General features: G+C 36.1%; 1 pseudogene; it reads left to right on the forward strand.

Annotated features, from left to right (window-relative positions):
- LOC110741649 overlaps positions 1 to 3013 on the forward strand; it is a 119239-nt pseudogene extending 116226 nt beyond the window's left edge.
- The last annotated feature ends 21592 nt before the right edge of the window (positions 3014 to 24605 follow it).

Consider the following 24605-nt stretch of genomic DNA (forward strand, 5'->3'; position numbering starts at 1 on the left):
TTTATGATACTTTATTATTTGCCTCATTTCAATGACGAAAAGTCAAAATATCTCTTTTTGCTTGAGAAAAAAGAAAACCCACTCTATATAATATAAAATACTGTCCATGTGTGATGACTCACACCTGTAATCCCAGCATTTTGGGAGGTTGAGGTGGGCGGATCACTTGGGTCAAGAGTTCAAGACCAGCCTGGCCAACATGGCCAAACCCTGTCTCTACTAAAAATACAAAAATTAGCCAGGTGTAGTTGTGCATACCTGTAGTCCTAGCTACTTGGGAGGCTGAGGCATGAAAATTGCTTGAGTCCAGGAGGCAGAGGTTGCAGTGAGCCAAGTTTGCGCCACTGAGCTGCAGCCTGAGTGACAGAGCAAGACCCTGTCTCAAAAATTTTTAAATATGTATGTGTGTGTATATATATAACATGTCATATATATTATTTATATACATAGCATGTTATATATGTTGTATATTATCTCTATATATAGCATGTTATATATAAATAAAATATATGACATGTTATATATATTTATATATAAAACATGATATATATATATATATAAAAAAAAAAACCATTCTCTGCGCCTTGTCTGAGGTCAGTGAGCAAAAGTGGGCGCTGGAGGGGATACTCAAAGCAGACAGCTGGAGCCAGTCCTTGTGTCCGAAACTCACACTGGCACCTCTGAATCCTCAGAATCCGCTGACTTTTGAGCTCTCATGGCTGGGTGGCGGGGATGGCATTCCTGGTTCGCAGATCCAGAGGATCGCGCTCCTTCCCAGATACCTGTACAACACAGCCACGTTCTGCCCTGAGATGCGGCATTTGACAACTTACCCCCTTACCACATACCACTTCCACCGACGTCCGAGTCAACTTTGTTCTTAACCTCCTTGAGACTCCCCTGTGCCTCCACAACAGATCTTTTTCTCCCAGTTCATTGAGTTTGGAGTTTTGGATACCATGCAGGAAGTTTACTTTTAAGATTGAGCATTCTTTTGATGCCCTTCCTCCCAAAAACGTTCATGCTCATGAGTTTGTGGGTAAAGTGAAAGCCAGTACACACAGGAAGCTATGGCTGAACACAGGCTCACATCACGACTGTTTCTGTGGCTGTTGACCAGCCATCCATCTTTGTGGTGGTAGCACAGGACAGTTTAATGACAGCAGTGAGATCTGCTCTTCAGCATGTGGTCAAGGTTCTTGCAGAATCACATCCCACCCACTATAGCTTCTTGTGGAGGTGGTTTGATGAAATCTTTACTCTGCTACATCTCCGGCTCCAACAGTGTAACTGTCTAGAACCAGTGCCTCATTTTCTGAAAACTTTTGTGGCTTAAAGAGAATCATAATGGGGGACACTCACAAGTCTCAGAGATTGGCTAGCACTGGTCTCCTAAGGAAGCAGCTTTGGAAATCAATTATGCTCCTGGTTCTTCTTTTCTATCTGCAAATGAAGCTGGAGAAGCTGGCTTCTAGCCGAGAGATTCTATTCATCCCCCTTCTTCCAACTGGAAACCACTTTACAGACCCTTCCTGGCAACCTACCCATTTGTTAACATGGCCTGAGCAGGAGGGTTTCTTGTACAACTTCGGTACATCCTAGGAAAATCTCAGCATCACTCACCACTGCTGAGACTGGCTGGAGTTCAGCTAGGTCGACTGACAGTTCAGGATATACAAGCTCTGGAGCATAGACCAGCTGAAGCCAGCATGATACAGCAACCAGCCAGGAGTGTTAGTGAGAAGATAAAGTCAGCTCTGAAGAAAGCTGTGAGGGGTGTTGCCTTATCCCTGTCTACTGGCCTTTCTGTCAGTGTATTCTTCTTACAGTTCCTTGACTGGTGGTACTCATCTGAAAACCAATAAACCATCAATCATTGACTGCCTCGCCTACTCCACCACCACCTGTCCACCTAGACTATAACTCTGATTGTTGCCTCTTACCCAAAATGCAGACTGTATGCCCCCTGTATCGTAAAACCCAGGTGACCGATACTGTTATTGCTGCTTCTAGCTATGTGTTTTGTTACGGCTGTGTGTTTCATTATGTGAGGAGTCACTAAGCTTGTCCCATTACAGGTTATCCAACAGAAGTACAACATCTGATTAAATTCTACTTCCCTGAGAACAGAAAAACAAAGTTGCATACAATACTTTATGAAGAAACAAAATAATTACTGGATTTCAGATTTCAAATGAAATATTTCTGGTCAAATTATTGTATTAGTACAAGATAATCTCAGTTGTTTGCCTTTTAGTGACTGGAATACAGGGAATTGGTTAGACTTTTGTTTGAAAGCAGAAATCAAGATAGATGATTGAAACAGTAAGTAGCCACTATTCACTGAGTAGCAACAAATCAAAAAAATGAGGTCACCAAGTATTAGTGGTTGGAGAAAGGGTCCCATTGACCTATGTCCTGGATTCAGCCCACTGAAGAGACAGAGCTGGCTCACACTGCTCACACCAGGGTCTCTGTGTTCAACATATCTGAACATTGAAGTGCAAAACACAGAGTGAAAAAACACCAAACAAACCCGGAAGCTAGGGAAATGCTGACAGACCTAAAACCAAGAAGAAATAAGACCTTTTCTACCCTCTCCTTGCCTTCAAATGTCTGAACAATGCTTTGTGAGGACAGAACCTCAGCACACTAACTAGCAAAATAGTCTGAGAAGAGAGTACCCGAACTCCATTCCTAGCCTGAGAGAGCAGAGAATTCAGGGTGGAACTGTTGCTGAGAGGCAATAGGTAAATAATCAATTCAACATCATATTTAACGATTACAAAATAGTGTGGGTTATGGGCTAACATATTTGGCATTAAGCCTCGATTTCTTTAAAATAAGAATCTGTCATAATCTTTTGTGTTTTATTTCTATAATTCTCACGTCTTTATCAGTAAACTACTTTATACAATTTTTCAATGTAGGTAAATCCATTTTATGGGTAAAACAAAGACAAAATCAAAGTGTGGTGTCCAGAAAATAGACTGGATTGCAGTTTTACAGGCATGCATTCTATTCCTGGCTGCAGCAATAGCAATAATTAGAAGTTAAGGCAACTAATTAACTTCTGTGACAATCAATCAGTTCATCTAAAAATAATTAACAGAAATAACTACCTTGCAAGTGTATTATAAAATTAGATATAAAAGATTGAAATCATTATTGAAACATAACAAAAGTGTAATGAAAAAAACTGCAAGAGTGATTAGGCAATGATGTTAAGATTATGCTGATTTAACCCTAAGGATATGCAAGTTGTAAGGCAACAAAACAATATTACAACTAAACTATTTAACCCTTATAGCCATAATATTGATAAAATTATTAATGTGTAATATCCATAACACACAAAAACGTCTAGAACAGCATTTCTAATCACCTTGTCTCATAGAAATATTGTAAAATGATGACAATGTGTACTGTTCATATGAGTTTTTATATGATGATTTGAAGTAACCCAGTTACTGCTGATTTATATCTCCAAACTGATGTTTAACAACTTAGTTCAATATTATGTTATTAATCATTTAATTGCATATCCCTGACTTAAGCAAAACTTACTAACCCAAAATGACTATGCAACTCAGTGTCCTGAAATTATGATTTCTTAGTTCATCAACCATGTCTTGATAATATTTGTACTTTATGCACATTTTTTTTTTTTTTTTGAGGCGGTCACCAGCTCTGTCACCAGGCTGGAGTGCAGTGGCGGGTCAGCTCACTGCAAGCCACCCTCCCGTTCCACGCCATTCTCTGCCTCAGCCTCCCGGTAGCTGGGACTACAGGCCTGCCTCGCCCGGCGGATTTTGTTTTGGTAGAGCGGGGTTTCCTGTGGCAGGATGGTCTCGATCTCCTGACCTCGTGATCCAGCCCTTCGGCCTCCCAAAGTGCTGGGATTACAGGCTTGAGCCACCGCGCCCGGCCACTTTTATGCACATTTAAAATGAAATTATGAAAATTTAATTACTGACCAAGACATGTACAGGCATTTACAGACTATTTTGCACGTATCTATAAACATCCATTTATTTCATAATTATTCAAAACAGTTCCTTTGTGTCTGATGCTGTGCTTGGGGTACATACTTGAAAGATTAAGCATTAGCTCCCATAAGAAGCACAGAATGTATTAGAGATAAATGCCAGTCATCCCATAATATAAAATATTCAATAATACAGGGATATTACAAAAGGATGAAAGGAGCACATTTGTCAATTTGACTCATGAGAGAGTTCACAATGTAGGGAAAGCATGCAAATTAGCAGGGGTATTGTGACGAAGGTAGTTTTTAGATGTGGCTCATACCTGCAGTCACTTGCCTTTACATAAAGGCAATTATTCTCTTTAATCTTCTTGGACTTCATCTAATCGGAAGGCCTTAGAGCAAAATCAGATTTCCCTGAGAAACAAATTCTACTATGTATCTCCCAGTTAATTCTAGTGATTCTGTTTCTCTGGAGAACTCTGACTGATGCAAAATCACTCCCAAACACTTAGATATCTTTTCCAAAAATAGGGATATTCTCTTAAATAACACAACTAAGCCATCAAACTCAGGAAACTGACATTGATACATTAGTCTCATCTAACCTTCAGAACACTTTCAGGATTCAGGCTGGGCATGGTGGCTCACACCTGGAATCCCATCAGTTTGGGAGGCTGAGGCAGGAGGATTGCTTGAGTCCAAGAGTGTGGGACCAGCCTGGGCAACATAGCAAGACCCCATCTCTACAAAAAATAAAAATAAATTAACTAGATGTGATGGTACACCTGTATGCCCAGCTACTTGGTAGACTGAGACAGGAGGATCCCTTGAGCCCAGGAGGTCAAAGCTATGGTGAACCTTGATCAAGCCTGGGTTGACAGGGTGACCCTGTCACAAGTAAACAAACAAAAACTGTACAATAATACCTGCTATAGCATAATTACCCAGTTTAGAAAAAAACTGGTGCATTTAGTTGTCATGTTTGTAGTGTTCTTCAATCTGAAAGTTTCCCAGACTTTACTTTTGTGGACTTACCAATTTTGAAAACTACAGACCAATTTTATTATGCAGTGCCCATTATGTTGGCTTTGTATGATGTTTCCTCGTGGTTTAATTGGGTTTGGAATACTTGGCAGGAACATTAGAGACGCGCCACTGTGCTCTCATTGCCTACCCTCAGGTAGCACCAAATATTTTTGCCCTATGTTAGTGTCAGTTATTTGATTTATTAGTACCTACCAGACATCTCCACCATAAAACCATTCTCTTTTCTTTTGTAAGTAATTAGAATGTAATGTTAAGGCATTGTGAAACTGCGTAAATATCTTCCACATGAAAATCACAATGTATTGATTTATTCTTATCAGTATAGACTCATAGTTTCTTATTTTTCTGTGTGTTATAATCTATCATTATTGTTCATTATTGTTATTTATTTGCCTGCTCAAATTATTCCAGATTTTGCCAGTGAAAACCTCCTTTAACCGGATTTTGTGTCTTTTTGACAAGTCTCAAATCATTCTTTGAACTTATTTCTTACGTTTGGTACCAAATTATATTTCTTCATTCTAAAATTCAGGATTATATTGTGCTTCTCCTGCTCCAAATCTGGAATTTAAAAATTTTCCAAGGAGTTGAGGTTCATTTTAGTGGAAGTTAATGCTGGAAAACCAAAATCTAGAAGCTAGCCGTTTCATTGTTTGGGGAATATTACTCTTAACAGATTTTCTCAGTGGCTAGAGTTGGAAAATATAACACAATAAATGTTCATTCATAGTTACTCACAAGAATTTACATCTATTTTTACTTCTTGAGTTCACGCCAGTTAGGAGGAGGCAGCCACATTAACTTTTTTGGACCTATGCACTGGTTCACCCTTACCCTCTTTCCTGTACAAATAATATACTTAGTCTGTAGAGCACAGTGAATCCTTGCTTAATGAGGTATTAGAGTATCCTGACTCTCCCTTAATGGGGATATGCTTAATCTGCTCAAGTTCTGACATCTGTGCTATATTTTTCTCCTTCTTCCACACTTATTCTTCTTATCCTGATAAACTCATTTGTAACACACATTCTAGGCTACTTGCCAACCTCCCAATAACCTTATCACTTCACTTGGACATATTTTTCTTTCATTCTTGAAATTTGCAAATTCTACTGGGTTAATTCCCCAGTAAGTTGATCTTCACTGTTTTTGCCTGATGCTTTATAAGCACTTTCAATCATAAAACTAGTTCTTTGTCACCCCTTAGAGTACCTTTCTCAATATTCTAGATGTCTTTTTCATAACTAATTATAAAATTCCAATCCAATCCCTTAAAATTCAATCTCTTGAATATTTCTGAAGATATACGTTGGTATTGTGTGAAAGTTTGACCTTGTGGTCTCTGTTCCATGGTCTGCTTTTACTGTGATTTTTCTCATTCTTTCTTCTCTTTTGAACTATCATAAGTGTTATCATGATGGATTCTTTTTTCTTTTTAATGCATTCACTAAGAATATAGTCTGTATTCCTCAATTGTTAAGTATTAAAAAGACAAATATCAGAGATATTTTAGATCTATGTCTAATTTTTCTGTATAATAAAAGTTTAATACAGATTTTCTTTTTAAACAGCACATCTAAGAGCTTATGAGAATGAAGACATCTATGTTAAAAAAAGACAGTCATATGATGAAGTTTTAGTTCTGCATTTCATTATTACTTTGTTTTTGTTTTTCTTTTTTTTGAGACTGGGTCTCACCCTGTCACTCAAGCTGGAGTGCAGTGGCACAATCACGGCTCATTGCACCCTCTACCTCTGAGACTTAAGCAATCCTCCCATCTCAGCCTACTGAGTAGGTGGTACCACAGGCTCACACCACCACACCCGGCTACGTTTTGTATTTTTAGTAGAGACAGGGGTTTGCTGTGTTGCCCCAGCTGGTCTCATTCTCCTGAGCTCAAGCAATCTACCTGCTTAGGCCTCCCAAAATGTTGGGATTACAGGCATGAGCCACTGTGCCTGGCCCTACTTTACATTGATACTTGGGACTGACTAAACCTAATTGTGTGTTCCTTATTTGAATATGAACCACCTTACGATTATTCTTACCAGCTTACCTGTGTTTGCCCAGTACAGTTATGTGTAACAGGTGTAATACAGAAAAATGTCCCATGAAAGATCTCCTTGTGGTCTTTGACATACCATGCTCATTCAAGACATTCTGGCATTTTTAGGTTTATACAATAGCAATGTTTCATGGACTTTCTTCTTCTCCTTGTAATACCAACCAAGACGAAAATTACTGACACACGTAATTAGGAAGTCTAGTCAGATGTGACTGAATTTAGGCAATCAAATTGAACAATCATAAAATTTGAATTAACTTTGATTTTGATTTGTTGGATCAGATTTCTCCATTCAGTTGAAAACGTGGTTACTACGTAGTTTCAGATTCATATTCCACAAGTTTGTTAAGCCCAGTCTTTATGAGTAGTCCTTCAGAAAATTCCAGTGAAGACTCAGATTGACATGGCATGGGTCATGTGTCTCTTAATACTATATAATCAGAAAATGTGAGGAATAGTAATCAGAAGCAACTAAACTAAATTAAATGCCTTCAGTATATGCAAAGACTGTGGCACCAGAAAAGGAGGGTGAAGCAACACTAAAAAATTATATGCTAACACAAAAACTTGTGCACAAATATTTATAGCAGCATTATTGATAATAGTCAAAAAGTGGAAATAACCCAGATATCTGTCAACTAATGAATGGATAAACAAAATTCTATATCCATGAGGCAAAATATTATTGAGCCATAACAGAGATGGAAATACATAATATGGATGAACTTTAAAAATATTGTGCTAAATAAAACAGCCAGAAACAAAAAGTCACAAATTATGTGAATTCAACTATATTAATGTCCAGAATAAGCAAATCCTTAGCAGTAGAAAACACATTAGTATTTGCCAGTGAGTACCTAAGGGTGTGGAGTTTCTTTTAGGGTTGATAAAAATGTTCTGGCGTTTGGTAATAGCTATGTAATCTTGTGAACATACTACATTCACTGAAACGTATGATTAAAAATACTTAATTTTATGGTATGTGAATTATATCTCAACTTTATTTTTTTATTTTTTTATTTTTTGAGACGGAGTCTTGCTCTGTGGCCCAGGCTGGAGTGCAATGGCCGGATCTCAGCTCACTGCAAGCTCCGCCTCCTGGGTTCAGGCCATTCTCCTGCCTCAGCCTCCCAAGTAGCTGGGACTACAGGCGCCCGCCACCACGCCTGGCTAGTTTTTTGTATTTTTAGTAGAGATGGGGTTTCACCATGTTAGCCAGGATGGTCTCGATCTCCTGACCTAGTGATCCACCCATCTCGGCCTCCCAAAGTGCTGGGATTACAGGCGTGAGCCATCGCGCCCGGCTATATCTCAACTTTAAAATGGAAAAAATGTATGTTGCAATCTGTCCTGCCTTTAGATATGCAATGCTGTCTGGTTGGGCATAGTTCTTTCCCCAGGATTTCATAAATTTCTTGGGCCATATGAGGCAGCACTTCTTGCCTGAGGGGCTTCTCAGCACAAAGTGTTCACATCACTTCTCCTGTCAATAGCATATAAAACTTCCTTTATAACTCATTTATTATTCTTTCTTGTCCCCTTTGAGAATGTCTCCCATTCGGCTACGAGCTATTTCTACCAGCTTGCTTACTTGTGCCCACAAACAAAGGTGTCCCCATAATGAGTGCCACTCCTGCTAGGAATTCTCAGAAATGCTATTCAGGGTGGTGGTGAGTATGTGAGGGAATGAGGCAGATGGTAGCAAGATCCGGTTACATTTAGGGTTTTGCTTTTAAGCTGAATCCATCTAATGCAAGCTTATCTGCTGGTGGCTACAAAACACCCTTCTCAAGCTTGTGTCGTGAATCTGGTGTTGGGTATTTGTTATGATTCATCTGTAACTTGCAATGCTCATGTCTACTGCCTACACACCTCAAGATGTTGAGAGAAGTTGGCTGATTATATGGTGTATTCCATTAGCCTCACTCAATATGGAGGAGCGTTATCAATTAAGGGACCAGGGCCAAATAAATTCAGGGTACAGTGAGATGGGACTTGCTGTCCCTGGAGGTTTTCTGAGTTATCAATCTGCAAAGATCAGGGAGTACTTAGTGCTAATTCATGTTGCCATCCTAATTCCCTGAGAGAATCTTAAATAGCAATTGGAGGTTTCTGCCCAAGAGACAGGACATCAAGGACTGGGAAAATAACTTTACAAAAGGGGCATTGAATGATAAATACTCTCAAGTGGTAAGTAGATACTACAGAGAAAGAACTAAATAAAACTTTGTGATAATTAGGGGAATAGTTCCCCATTTGCTATTCAAAATCTTCAAGTATAAATGAATGAAGGAATGAATGAGAATGTTGCATGTGATCTTTTCAAGAAAATACATAAAGTGAGAATGCCTTAATTTTTCCAATAAAGGATTTTGGAAGAAGGCTAACGAATTGAGGAAATTCTTGAAAATGGGACTACAATTAAAGGGTAAACATGTGTCCCACTTGCTGAAGGCTTTTTATGGGCTAGCCTTTTTTGCTCTACACTACTTCAGCAACTCCCTTAATCACCACATCACATGATTGTAGGAGGAGAAGACAGCATCACATCAGGTAATTTCTTTCAGATCCCACTGTTCAATTAATACGAATATTCTACCTTGGAACTGTTGTCTAAGACAATCCCAGACACCATGCAGTGAACCATTTTTTCCCTGTTGCCTCTAAAACAAAAAGGATGGTGTGACCAGGTAAAGAAGAGTTGATTCTCAGAGCTGCTTTAAAGTGGAAGCAATAAAAGGCAGGGCAGCTGTTCATAATTATCAGGGATCTCAGTGGGTTGTTTGAGTTCTTCACTTTCCTACTTTTGACTCTACTAGACTTCTCACTATCAACCAGCGACCCTGGTTTTGAATTTACCTATTTTTAAATCCGTTTCCCCAGACCTCATTCCTAGGTATGAGATTTAGAGTGGGTCCATAATTAACTGATAATATTTTAACCATAATAGGTTCATTTCATGTTGCACACAGCAAGTCAATAAGCTGAGACACTGGGTTACAGAAGAGAAAGAGGTGTAATTGTAGGATCACCAAACTAGGAGATGGGAGGAAACCTCAAATCCATCTCCCCAAGGAATTTAGAGTTAGGATTTCTAAGGGTTTGGGAGTAGGCTGAAGTGTAGAGATCATTGATTAGTAGAAGGAAGAGTGCAGGGTGAGTTCACAGGATAGAGAGATGCAGAAGCTGTGTTCTCATGCTAATCCCATCCCTCTAGAGAGGTCTTCAAAGTGATTGCTGCAATTCAGGGTCTGAGAAACATCTTAAGCAATCCTCACACAAAAGCCTTTGTTTTGATTCTAATGTCAGACATCCTGTCTTTAGGAACAATGAAGATGAAAATCAATTCTTTAACAGTCTTATGACCTTAGTGTCAGAAATTTTATTTATAGGAACAATTAGGATGGCAATGGTCAGTTATCTATTGCTATGTGACTTTTAGCAACAAGGAAATCCGCCAAAGTTCAGCCTGACTAATGCTTAATTATAACTATACCTCTGGCCAGAACCCAGCAGGCAATTCTTGTCAACCCTGTGGGGATGGTTTCAGTGCTGGCATGCGATTGGCTAGAACACAGTGCAGAAACTATTTTAGGAAGATATGGGTTGCTTCAAAAGGCTGAATTTAATGGTGAAACATTAGTCAGAGTGGAAGTCCAGCAGGACTATTGTAGGTAATCTTTTTGTATACCTGCATGTGTACCTCACCCATGCTCTGCCTAAGAATCCACGATAACTCTAAAAAAGCACATTTAATATATAGTAGAAAGGTAGACATTGGTCAGAAATATTCCACTGAGTTGACACCTTTTAATAAACCTAAGCATTACTGTGATGACCAATGTGGGAATTAGCAGGTGGGAGGGCTACCAAGGACAGAGACATCAGTGTATTTAGGGAGACTTGGAGGAATGTTGAGGAAAAAGTCAGACTGTGTGAAATATTTAAAGAGGTTTATTATAAGCCAATATGAGTTACCATGTCCCAAGAACTAGTCTCAGGAAGTCCTGAGAATGTGTGCCCAAGGTCGTTGGGTTATAGGTTTTTTTCAGACATTTTAGGGAGTCAAACGTTATAGGCAAATACATAAATCAATACATCCCTTTTGGAGTTAGGCACAATGAACCAGCATTCACATTAAATAGAGGTATACGTTAGTTCAATCTGGAAAGGCAGGACATCTCGACGCAGGGTTTACAGGTCATAGGTGAATTCGAAGATTTTGTGATTGGTAATTTGTTGAAAGAGTTAAGCTCTGTCTAAAGACGTGAAGTGAATAAGTGAATAATAGTAGAAGATAAGGAAGGTTGTGAAAGCCAAGGTTCTTGCTAAGTAGATGAAGCCTCCATGTAGCAGCCTTAGATAATATGGTAAATGTCTCTTTTCTAATCTTAAAGGTATCAGACTCTCATTTAATCTCTCTTAGATCTGGGAAAGACCTAGAAAAGTAAGGAAATTCTCTACAGATGCAAATTTCTTCCACAAAATATGTCTTTGAAGGGCCATTTCAAAATATATTTTGATTTCCTTCAAGATCTGCTATTTATCTTATAATGCTACACAAGAATCAGGTTTGATTTTGGTGTCTTATTGTTAGAAAGTATCTGTTTTTTCAGTCTTATGATCTCTATTTTAATGTTAATGTTGGTCAGTTGTGCCTAAATTCCAAAAGGAAGGTGGTATAATGAGGCATGCCTGACCTCTCTTCCTGTCTTGGTTGGGAATTCAATTTTTCAGGTTTCCCTTGCCACAGGGTGGGGGTCTGTTTGTAACTGCCCGGTGGGTTCTCCTTGCCTGCTGCCTAGACAGAGCCAATTTCTCGAGACAGTAGAATTGCAATAGAGTGTACACCAAAAATAAAATTCTAAAGGCAGCCCACAACCATCTGGATGGATTCCCTCCTCAGCCAGGTCACCCTAACATTTAACCTGAAAAACTAGTTCAGACCATGACAGGAAGTAGGGTTTGGATATGCCTTATTATAACCCTCTAGCATTAAAATCAACACAGACCTCAAATCTGATGAGAAACACAGTCTACTCTCTCTAAAAAGCCTGCTACTTAGAGACTTGTTTGCATAATAAAACCTAGGTCTCCACAACCTTTTATCATAACCCAGACATTTCTTTCTATACATAATAACTGTTTCAACCAATTGCCAATCAAAATATGTTTAAATTTACCTATGACTTGGAAGCCAGCACTTCAAGTTGTTCTGTCATTGTAAATATTACATGTACTGATTGATGTATTATGTGTCCTTAAAATGTATAAAAGCAAGCTGTACCTTGATGACCTTGGGCATATGTCATCAGCAGCTTCTGGGGCTGTGTCACAGTGCATCCTTAAAGTTGCAAAAATAAACTTTCTAAATTGATTGAGACTTGTCTCAGATATTTTTTGGTTTGCAAGAGATAAAGTTTAATTCATTTAGAGCTGCCTACACAGGAGACACAAGTTTTATTATTATTCAAATCAGTCTCCTCGAGAATTTGGGGCCTGGAGTTTTTAAGGATAATTTGGTGGGCAGGGGGCCAGTGAGTTGGGAGTACTAATTAGTTGGTTTTGAAATGACCATCATAGGATGTGGAAGCTGTTCTCTTGTGCTGAGTCACTTCCTGGGTGTGGACCACAGCAGACCACATGGAGCCATCTGGTTTTCAGAAACGCAAAAACATGAAAAGACATCTCAAAAGGCTAATCTTAGGTTTTACAATAGTATTATCTATACAATAATAGATGTTATCTTCAAGAGTAATTGGGGAAGTTAACAATCTTATGACCTCAAGAATAATTTAGATAATTATCTAAAATTCCAGGCCCTCTCATCCTAACCTGGTGGTCTTTTATGGGTTTTACAAGAACAGTTTAGGTTTGAGGAAGGGCTACTATTTAAACTACAAACTTTTTTTTTTTTCCACAAAGCTAGTTTAGCTCATGCTCAGGAATAAGCAAAGACAGCCAGCCTGTGAATCTAGAGACAAGATGGAGTCAGCCATGTCAGATATCTCTGTCAAAATTCCCTCGGTTATAATTTTTGCAAAGGAGGTTTCATGTTCAGTCAGTTGGGAGTTTAGAATTATATTTCTGGTTTACAAGAACAATGTGTTTTTCCATGTTTTCCTGTGCTTTCAATTCATTTCTTCTTCAGCACTCTGAGTTCAGAATGTGTCTCTTTTGTGCCACCCTTTTGGGGCTTGAGGAAATGAAACCAAGAGTGAAACTGAAGACAACCAATCAATATCCTAGACACATTAAGCTGCCAGGCATTATGGACGCAAAATCCATTAACTACCTTGGGCAGGTTCTGTGCTAAGCAATTAGCTCTCATAATTTCTCTTTCTGCTCTTGGTAATCTCGGGAGCCAGGCACTACACATATGTGCCAGAGAAGCTAAGGACATACAGCTAATAAGTTGTACAGCAAAGGCTGGAATCCAGTTGCATCTGACTCCTGAATCCAAATAAGTCTGTTTGTGCTTATTCACCAAAGCAAGCTACAATGGCATGGAGTTTATTTGGTGGTATCGACAAGTAAAGAGATACACATTTGTGAAAAGAAAAATCTTGGGCCCTCAAAATCATTAAATTAAAGGGAAAATTCAACCTGGAAATTATTTAGGACAAACCTGTGTCCCATTTTATTTAAAGTCATCCCTCTGTTCATTGAGACGAATTTACATCTGATTACCTTCTTTGGAAAGGCTAATCAGAAACTCAAAAGAGTACAGCCATTTGTCTCTCACCTATCTGGGACCTCCCCACTTCTGAGTTACTTGCATTTGTCTGGCTTTTGCTTCGAGTTTTCCTGCCTTTCAAGGCCAAACAAATGTTCATTTTACATATTGATTGATGTCTCATGTCTCCCTATAATGTATAAAATCAAACTGCGCTCTGACCACCTTGGACACATGTCATCAGGACCTCCTGAGACTGTGTCACAGGTACACATCCTCAACCTTGACAAAATAAACTTTGTAAAGTAACCAAAACCTGTCTCAAATTTTCGAGGTCCACACAATAAGGATATTTTGAGAATAGATGTTATTAGAAAAAAAAATTATTTTGACATATAAGTTAAAATACTTTTCATATTTCTTTTCATTTTCTTCTTATCCTTCCTTTGCAGAATCGTGTGTGGTATGCACAGAAGCACACATGCTTGTGTGTGCATCTGTGTAACTCTCTTGTGTATAAACTTCATATTCTGTTGCTTTTATGCAACTTATACACATTATCCAATAATTAATTTTGTAGACTGTATTTCTTATTACACATGAGCATTTTCCAAGCTACAATTAATTATTAACATTGAAAGGCAACTTGAGAGGTCAGCTAGTTAATCGATTAGGGTTAAGAAATGTGTCCCTTAAAAAATGAAAAGTTAGGTTGATTTTTAAACCTAGAAAAGAGATTACTAACGATCTTTCTTATAATACTGAAGTATGCTACTAATTAATAAAATGTTCCATATGGTGACAACATGTAATAAACATTGATATAAAGAATACTTATCTATTTCATTCATTTCTAAATGATCAGGGTAGGCAATATGATAGGAAACAATGAAGCAAAAAATATGAAATTAGCTTTGACAAAATCAACTTTTTGAAGAAAATTTTGAAGTTTATAAAGACCAATTCAAGGAATATATATAACAAATAAATGCTCATTTGTATATGCTTGTGAATGAGAGCTCCAAATTTTCTCAATATGCCAATGTACTTAAAAAATAGAACTGATATATATGAAGTTTGATGAAATTGAACTCAGATCAAAATCTAAATGATAGATTTGTGGATGTTTATTTTAAATTTTATGAAAAGATTTAAAATTTCAAGTAAAGTACCATATATGTAAAAACTAAACACAATTTTTAGAAATAAAAAGAATAATATTTGAACCCACCAATAGATAGTGTGAGGACCTATGGAGTTACAGTAACTTAAGCAATATAATGTTGATTTCCACAAAACAGAGATAAATTAATGGACTATGTAAAAAAAAAAAAACAAAGCCTATAAACACTACAAACTGTTCATTATAACGGAATAATTAAGATTTTGTATCATAGCTGTTGCAATAGATTGTCCTAAAAGAGTAAGTCTTCTTTAAAAAAAAAGTAAAATCACTATATAATATTACATAGCAGCATAAACTGCAAACAGATTATTAGAAAATAATTACAAGTTGGTTTTCTCCTTTCCTATATTTTTCATTCCTTATTTCCACTGTTTCTTATCATTTAAGTTGGGCGGAACTTCTTAAAATTTTACAAATAGGTCAGGTGCATTTGCTTATGCTTATAATCCCAGCACTTTGGGAGGCAGAGGTGGGTGGAACACCTGAGGTCAGGAGTTCAAGACCAGTCTGGCCAACATGGTGAAATCCAGTCTCTACTAAAAATACAGACATTAGCCAGATGTGATGGCATGCACCTGTAATCCCAGCTTCTCGGGAGGCTGATGCAGGAGAATCACTTGAACCCGGGAGGCAGAGGTTGCAGTGAGCCGTGAATGCACCACTGCACTCCAGCCTGGGTGAGAGAGCAAGACTCTGACTCAAAAAAATAAAAAATTATAAATAATAGTGAAGTATATCCTGGTCATACATTCCCAATAGTAAAGGTAAGCAGAAGACTATTGCATGGGGTCTCATGGAGGCTCATTAATGAAGGGCTCCTGTCTCTAGGGGGAAATTTGGATCCCTAGAACAAGTAAGATTCCTTGACCAATCTGAGATCTAGAATGGGTGGTATACAAGAAAAATCACTAACATCAACTCACTGAAGTATTGATTTTTAAGTGAATTCCAAAATTGCAGACTGTAGCTTGAGTTTATAAGCCTTTACTAGTAATTTTCATGTTGCTTATGCCTTTAAAATATATGCCTTTAAAATATATGGGTAGAGGAGGAAATTTTCCAAGGTGAGTATCTTAGGATTTACTCATATTAGTGCTGTGCCCTCATCATAAAATCAGTTATTTCCTGTTTCTTCCCTTACTATTGAAGCTGATTCCCTATAGCTTCCAAGAAACTTTATATATTCCTTAAGTGACCAGAATTGCTATTATGGCTTGAAACCGAAAGAATCAATTAATAATGACTTTTTCTTTTTTCTTTTTTATTTCATAACTTTTTCCCTCTTAATGATCACAATGAAAAGTTTCACCACTATCTGGATTAGTTCTATATTTATTATTACTGTTCATAATGCAGTTAACTCATTTAAAGTTGTTGAGTCTCATTTCAACATAGGACTTTTTTAAAAGTATTAATCCTATGTTTGTTAATAACTTTTGGGAATACATCACCTCATATTAGCATGCCTGAATTGCAATGATTCCATCTCTTTTGCTAAGTGAAAAGTCCCTGAGACCTACCAAGTCTTTACAATTGCCATGTCTGCTACAATTCCCAACCAAATTTCCTTATGGTATAGGGATTGCATACAATTTTGATAAATACATCACTGCATTAAAGATGATAAAACAAAATACTTTATATCTTATGGTTATACTATACAAAATTTTTCTTGGTATAAAATGAACACAAATTTTAAAAATTCCAGTTCAAAACTATTCTTTCTAATCCAAATATGGGAGATATAGTTGTCAAATTGTAAATAATGTTCCATCTCTGGCAGTTGGAAGAATGATTACATGGCTCTGGCATTGGAGGTACTGGGGTGAGGAATTAAAACAATAAACATTTTCCTCATTTATATAAAATTATACTGGCTTTTGTATCTCATAGATAATTTAAGCTATTCTTCTAGACATAATATAACGGGAAAAATTAGATCCAAGATTTGCTTTTTCTATGTGATAGAAACTGTACTGAAGCATTATGTTCCTTGGAGGCCATGATGCTACTTACTAGGAAACATAATGAGATCCTTGTCTGCACACCTGACCTAATGCTGCTGGACTTACCTTCACATACGTATTGGAGGTAGAAAATAAAGACATAGAGGTCAAATCACATTTGATTTTAAGGTTAAATTATCTGAAATATTAATTACACTTCTTTTTTTTGTTTTGTTTTTTTTTTTTTGAGACGGAGTCTCGCTCTGTCACCCAGGCTGGAGTGCAGTGGCCGGATCTCAGCTCACTGCAAGCTCCGCCTCTCGGGTTTACGCCATTCTCCTGCCTCAGCCTCCCGAGCAGCTGGGACTACAGGCGCCCGCCACCTCGCCCAGCTAGTTTTTTGTATTTTTTAGTAGAGACGGAGTTTCACTGTGTTAGCCAGGATGGTCTCGATCTCCTGACCTCGTGATCCGCCCATCTCGGCCTCCCAAAGTGCTGGGATTACAGGCTTGAGCCACCGCGCCCGGCCTAATTACACTTCTTAAAAGCACGGGAAGTGTATTAGAAATGTATTTTTAAACTGTGACTAGAAAATGGATAGATAATTAACATGATGTGGGATTTATATAACATCTTCTGTGGCATATTATAAAATTTCAGTACTCTAAGCAAATTTTCTCCTGTTCTTGAAACCTATTGTTATGTGATTATTAATACTAGATTTTAATTTACCAGATGGACAAATGCATTTAATAATATGGGTGCTACTGGGTATCAAATGAAAGCAAAAAAGCAAACTAAAAAAGAGAAGGAAACAATAAAACAAACGAACAAAGGAGGCAACGAAGGAAGGGATCACAAAAGTATCCCAGAATTAAGACCGAACAAATTTACATTTAAACAAATCTAGGTGAATTTAACTCATTTATTAAAACAGTTCCAATATGACCAGAAACGTGTATTTGTCTTTATGTTGTATGCAAGAAACACACCTAAAACATAATGATTCCTGAAAGCTGAACATTGAAAAAAGAGCCAAAATATTATAGGAAGACTAAAATAAAAAATAAAGGGACCTGATTTTGACACTAAAGTAGTAATTAGCCCCCAAAATAGTTGCTAAAAACTTAAAGAGAGAAAATTTGTGAGCTGTAACTGTAATTCAGAGTGAAGATGTAACATTTATTTATACCTATAAAATATATAATAAAGCAACAACTTCCGTTAAGCAGAAATTTAAAAGAAAAACAGAGAGTTCCATAGAAAATGACACATGCAAAGTAGATTTTAACACAGCTCTTAAACCTAGATGAATCAAGTGGATGCAAATAAATAAGATTTATATGCTATGATCACTATTAATATATAGGTAGATTAGATATATAAATTGATAGATAAGTAGATAAAAAAGTAAGAGAAACAGTGAAAGAGGGAAAGGGTGAGAGAAAAAGAGAGATATTCTGAAAATCAGATGATATATGTTTTATCTTAAAGTGAAGATAGAACATTTGTAAAAAGTATTTTATTGGACCATATAGACATCTGACACCATATTTCAAACAGTAGAAACAATACAATACTGACCAAAAGCTCATGAGGCAAGACATTAATAAATTGTAATGGCTTTCAAGTTGGAAACTAAAGCAAACAAACAAAAATAAACAAACAGAAATTTTAATATCATTTTGGATAATCAAGGACAGATTCTGTAGACATCGTTCAAGTTTCTGTGGCTTTAAAATAAGTCTTTATTTCTTGCTGATGCCAAATGTTTGTAAATTTCCCTGTAAAGTGCCTCTGATCTTGAGTTGCCCTAGGAAGTTAGGCACATTTGCCAGGCTACCATGCCAAACAGGGTACTGACTAGTGTGACTACCCTCGAGGTAGACAGGCCGGCTAGCAAGGAAAAGCCTGACACTGAAAGCTGGCCTGTGACCCCATTGAGACCCCACTGAAGCAGCTGTTAGGGGGAAATGGGAGAGGAGCATAGATTGCCGGGAGGAAGCCCAGTAGCCTGTTTGGAGCAGTAGTACCTGACAAGAACCTAGGATTCTAATCTACTACTAAGTGATAGACTGTCCTCCAGAGGACCCCTAGCTCCCCTCCAATCATAGACATCCCTTTCCTTTTTGTGTGCAAATCTCCCACCACACCTAGGCTTTTTCTAGGTTTGCTTGTCAACACACTTTGTATTCCTGCATTTGTCATCGTTTGCATACCTTAGTCCTCTTCTGTGCTTAGCAGGAGTTTCCTAGAACATTCTTTTTAACAAAAGATGCCACTCTCTGCTTGTTTCATAACTGGTTGAAAAGAAAAAGTAGTTGATAAGTCTCTGCTTCCTGAAACATACCGGTATCTTCAGCGACCTTCTACCTCATGGGAGAAGCTCCTCTTCCTTCACTTTGGAGATCAGAGAGGAAAAAAGATCAGAGAGGAAAAAATTAATTTTTCTTAATTTTCATCTTTATTCATTCTCTCTCTCTCTTTCCCTTTATTTTTTCAGCAAAATGTCTGAAGTTATCTACCGCCTTACTTTCACATTTCATCCTCTGGGAGGACTTACCCAGAGTCATTGTATTTTACTTTTTACTTTTATTAAACACGAAAGTGTCTAATAGCAGCTAATAATTTATTTCGAGTTATCACTTAAAGACTTATTTTGTGGTCTTAATAGTTATTATTTGTACAAAAGCTCCAGCTTTTCAAGAATCAATTATTTTCAAACCCCAAAGGGTAAATTGTACTTTTACTTTTGGAAACCTTTTGAGTAACCTTACAGCACTGAAATTTACATTTAGACACAAACTATTAACTGAAAGCACTCAGCTTCTATGGACTCAAACAAAACATCTAAATAATATATAAAACATCATAGGCTTATATAATGGTAAATGTGATGATAACTTAAAAAAAAGTGTGTGCTATAATTACATATTTTATTGAAAAATAGAGGTTCTCCACTTAAATAAAGCAATGCTATATCATACACTGAAAGTGCCTTGTTATTTCAGGTTTCCATTCTATTTTTTGTGACAGGTGAAAAGTAAGCAATAAACAAGAAAAGCTGATAAGGTCAAATACCTGTAATGTTGTTTCCAGTTTGAAACACTTCAATGTCATAAAGATGCTGACAAATGGAAAGACCTTTGAAGAAAATGCAGAAAAATGATTAAGGAGCTGAGAAGTTAAAATGAGAGATTAAAAGAATGAAATATGTACACTCTAGCTCAACCATGACAAAGTAGGATGAGTTAAGTTATCTGTTTTGAAAAATATGGAAGTTATAATGCCAAAGAGCTTGCAGTGTCATTTTACACACACACACACAAAGTGTTTCTGAAATAATGGCTATATTTCCTTTGGTAAAATTTTAATATAAAAGACATTCAAGCCTCAAAAATATAAATATCAAAAATACATGTTCACATAATTATTCATATATTAAATTTTACCTTCTAAAATATTGAGATAAATTCTAAGAGAAGAAATAGCTCCACATTATTAATTATCTATACATCTACACTAAAATTGTTTTGCTATGGTTCATCTCAGGGTATTGAATAGAGTATAAGGCTGGGAAAAATATATCCTGTTCAATAATATCATATCTGTCATGCACTAAGAATAGTCCCTTAACCTCTTCCAACCTTAGTTTCTTCATCTGTGTATTATAATAGGAATATTGCATTGGACGTCTTTTTAAAACTTTCCTGGAGCAATATTCACAATTTTATCAAAAGAAAATGTAAACTATTGCTTGTTGGTGATATTTCTTTGAATAAACAAATGGAATAGGGAGTGTAGAAAGTACTCTTAAATGTTTTTAAGAATAATTTCCTAATAAAATATAGTGATCTATACAGCAGCAACAAAAGAAGCTGAAAAACATAGGAACTGCCTCTTTTTTCCAACTTCTTGATAAAAAGATTCAGTAAATAAACTAAGACTTCTATCTTAGGTAAGATAAAATTTAAGCTTGTCAATTCGTTTTCTAAAAGTGAGTACAGGAGGGTTTTTCACTGACTCTGAAGCCAGGGAAGCAAAGATGGCGGTGGAAGGACGAAGACTTAGCAGAGGACATGAGAATTCGGGTAGGTGGTTGAATTCCTTGGTAAGGTGGTTAGGAGGATTACACTGCCTATTGACTATTGGAATCACTTTTAGAAACTAATTTAAGAGAACCTTTTGGACTGAAGAAGACTTCCCTCTAGATAAATTAAATCTTGTCCTTTCTTATGGGCAATATTTTCTTCTTCCGTACTTCTTTTGAAGAGTAAATAAGAAGGAAAATAATTTTAATTACAAAAATAATTAGAAGTGTCAAGGAATTTATTTATGCATTTACTCAAATGACCAATGAGAGTTTTCAACATGACTAAAAACTGACCCACACATAGCTTATATTTTGTTGGATGAAAGAACAAAAAAGTAAACCAATAAATATGTAATAAGGTAGGGGTGGTTATAAATGCTCTTAATAACAATAACATATGAAAATAACTTATGGTGTGACTAGGGTAGGGATGGTGTACTTTTGCAGATAAGATGATCAGGATAATGCCTCTCTGAGACTGTGACATCAATAATCACAGTCTTCATTATAGTTCAAAAGGAAACCACAAAATTATGTTAAAATATGAGAAAACAATATTTCAAGCAAAAATAACTTTCTGAAACTACAAAGACATGATATCTTATTCAAAACTTTAAATAGAAGAATTAGAAAGAAATGGTTATTTCTTAGAAATGAATTAAGGCTATGGGTATAAAATGGATGGAATACTGTGCAAACAAAACAAGAATACAAATAAATGATAACTAAAATTGGAAGTATAAGAGATGCATTTGAAGAAAAGATATTAGAAACTTGCTGTGCAAGTCAAATTTTAGAATCATGAAATGAAGTGACACTGAAATAACAACTCATAATAATTAATAGAAGAAAATACCTCTTAGCTAAATAAATATTTTAAGTGTTAAAAGTAGAATAGATCTGTAAGTTCCTGGAATTTTAAATGAAAAAGACATATGTCTAGGTGCATTATGGTGATATATATGAATCAAAAGAAGTAGAAAACTAAATAGTTTTATAGAAACAGCCATAACAACAACTTGCTTACTTAGGAAAGACTAAGTACTAGTCTTTTCATGTACAACACTAGAAGCTACAAGACATTTGAAAATCATTTACCATTTATAGATAATTAAAAGTAAATGGACTGTGAGCTAAGAATGATATTCCTAGCCAATATATCCATCTTTAGAGAAAGGGAAAGAGAACAAGTTGTCAGGTGTACAAGAATTCCAAGAGCAGAGATTATATAACCTTCAAAATCACATAAAATTACTCAAACTAAATAGAACAAAATCTCAAGACAAGACCAAAAGGGACATTAAAGTGATTAGCAATAAATCTTTGTAGCATGTACAGTTACATCTAAAACTATCATGAGAATACAATTATGTGTTTTGTATTTTTAATTATAATTTCTTAGAATCGAAGGCATACAAAGAGCTATTGTAAAATTAATAATAATAATAATAATAAAAGCCTAGCAGTCTAGCACTAGCTTTGTAACTTACTTTCACAAGATTTAATGTTTGTTGGGGAAGGTAAGTGTAGAGTTGGGGTGGTGGTTGTGAAAAATCAGAGTATCTTAGTAATGCCAAGGTGTGTATAAAAGAACTCCATGTCATATAACAATAGAAATAATTAGAGTTGGTTTATAGATTTAAACTCAGTAAACAAGCATTGGTGACTTTGTTTCTTTGACTGTTAGCAATGTAATATATTTTTAAGCAGCAGATGATTATATATTTGTTCTAGGAATATTTTTGACCTTGATCTTTCTTCACTATTTTCAGTCATTGTTTTTTGAATTTTTATTTTTTAACACTTGGTGTTCTTTTGTATATCAAGCACCTTTTGTTTTATTTCATTATTTGATATAAATTCTGTGATCAAATAATTTCTTTGCTTAATTTAAATTTTTATTTTATTTTATTGAAGAGAAAAATATTTATATTATGCAACAAATTTACTTTAAAGGAGCATAATACATCCTTAAATAAAGATTAGCAAATGATTAACTTATTATTTCTAATTGCAGAATTTGTGGTTATAAAAATCAATTCTGACAAATCAGAAGATAACTTCTTTCTGCCAAGTAACTTGAATGTGAAAAATTTTAAAGGTTTGAAAACTCCTGTATATGGTATGGATAGACACTTCTCTTATGAATTTGTGAATCTCTTTGAATTGCTCCAATTCTGATAGACCTTGAAGCTTCTTCATTTCAAGTTCCATCTTTCAAATGTCTCCTGACACATTTCACTAGAACATTTGCCTAGTTGTGAGGATCCTAAAAGTTCATTAGCAGAGTAACAAATTGACTACTTGTAACCGATGACAGTTAAAAGTAACAAATTAAAATAATTTTATTTTGAAGTTTAAAAACAATTTTTAAGTTTTAAAAATAATTTAAAATAATTTTGTTTTAAAGTCACTTATCAAAGAACAAGAGAAGAAAATTCGATTTTTACTGGATAATGTGTGAACTTATTTGATGATAGCATCTTTTGTGAGATAAAGTTATATCACTAAGCTACAGAATTTCTCTGGATAGACTGGGAAAGTGAGCTCCCCATATTCCAGATATTTTGGTTTTAAAAGTTAAATATTAGAAAGATTTTGTTCTTACTAGTTTAAGAATTTAAAACCTACTTCATCAATTGCAGTGAAATGTCCATACTATAAAATACAGATAAATAATCCTTTTTTTCCCTCTTTTCCATTTCAGTTAAAACAGCTTCCTCTCTATGCCATTCTATCAATTATCGTCATGAGTAAAGACACATAGATATGAGTGATTGCTTTTGGATTGGTAAAGTACAGATATATAGAAATTGAAAAAGTCAGGGTCCAAATTTTCACTACTAACATAGTAATATGGAACAAAAGCCATAGTCTGAAAAGTTTCTTTTATTAAGAGAGAAAAGCTGTACTTGACATCCCTTAACTCCTATATACTAAGAGGAAGGCAGAGTCAACTAGATCATAAAATGCAAATTTTATGCTGAAGTAGAAAGACAAAAATAGAAATGATACAGAAAACAGAAAACCTATTCTTTCGGATTACAGAATTATGGGCAGAAGATGAAGAAGTAAAGGAACTGATTGCCAGAATGTGTGGCATCCTGTCCCTGGGCAGAAGTGTTGAAGCAAGAGTTTTGGTAGATTGGTTAAAGGTAGACTACTTAAGTAGATCATTCTGTGCCAGCTTCTAATCTCCTGGTCTGAAAAGTACCCAGAGAGATCATCATGTCCTTGTAAAAGGATAAAGGATGCTGCTTATGGTGCTGCTGAGATATTAGGAAGATAAGCAGTCTGAGAGAAAATCTGATCTGTTTTGTCATTAGGGGCCCTATAGCAGCCTGCTCAGGCTGAGAGACAATGAGAATCACTGCCAGACACAGTCATATATACGACACTGGCAATATAGTCATGGGGCTAAATGCAAAACAAAGAATTAGAGTTTCATTTTAAATTTTTAAAAGAATTCCGAGATGGTGATACCAGAGCATTAGATCAAGTGTAGGGTACTTCTGAGCATGGGCCACTAGGACTACAATGGTCATTCACCCATTGAACCGTCTGAGCACATACACAGAATCAGTGAGAACTCGCGTAGAA

Source organism: Papio anubis, chromosome 15, assembly GCF_008728515.1.
Source record: "Papio anubis isolate 15944 chromosome 15, Panubis1.0, whole genome shotgun sequence".
NCBI lineage: Eukaryota > Metazoa > Chordata > Mammalia > Primates > Cercopithecidae > Papio > Papio anubis.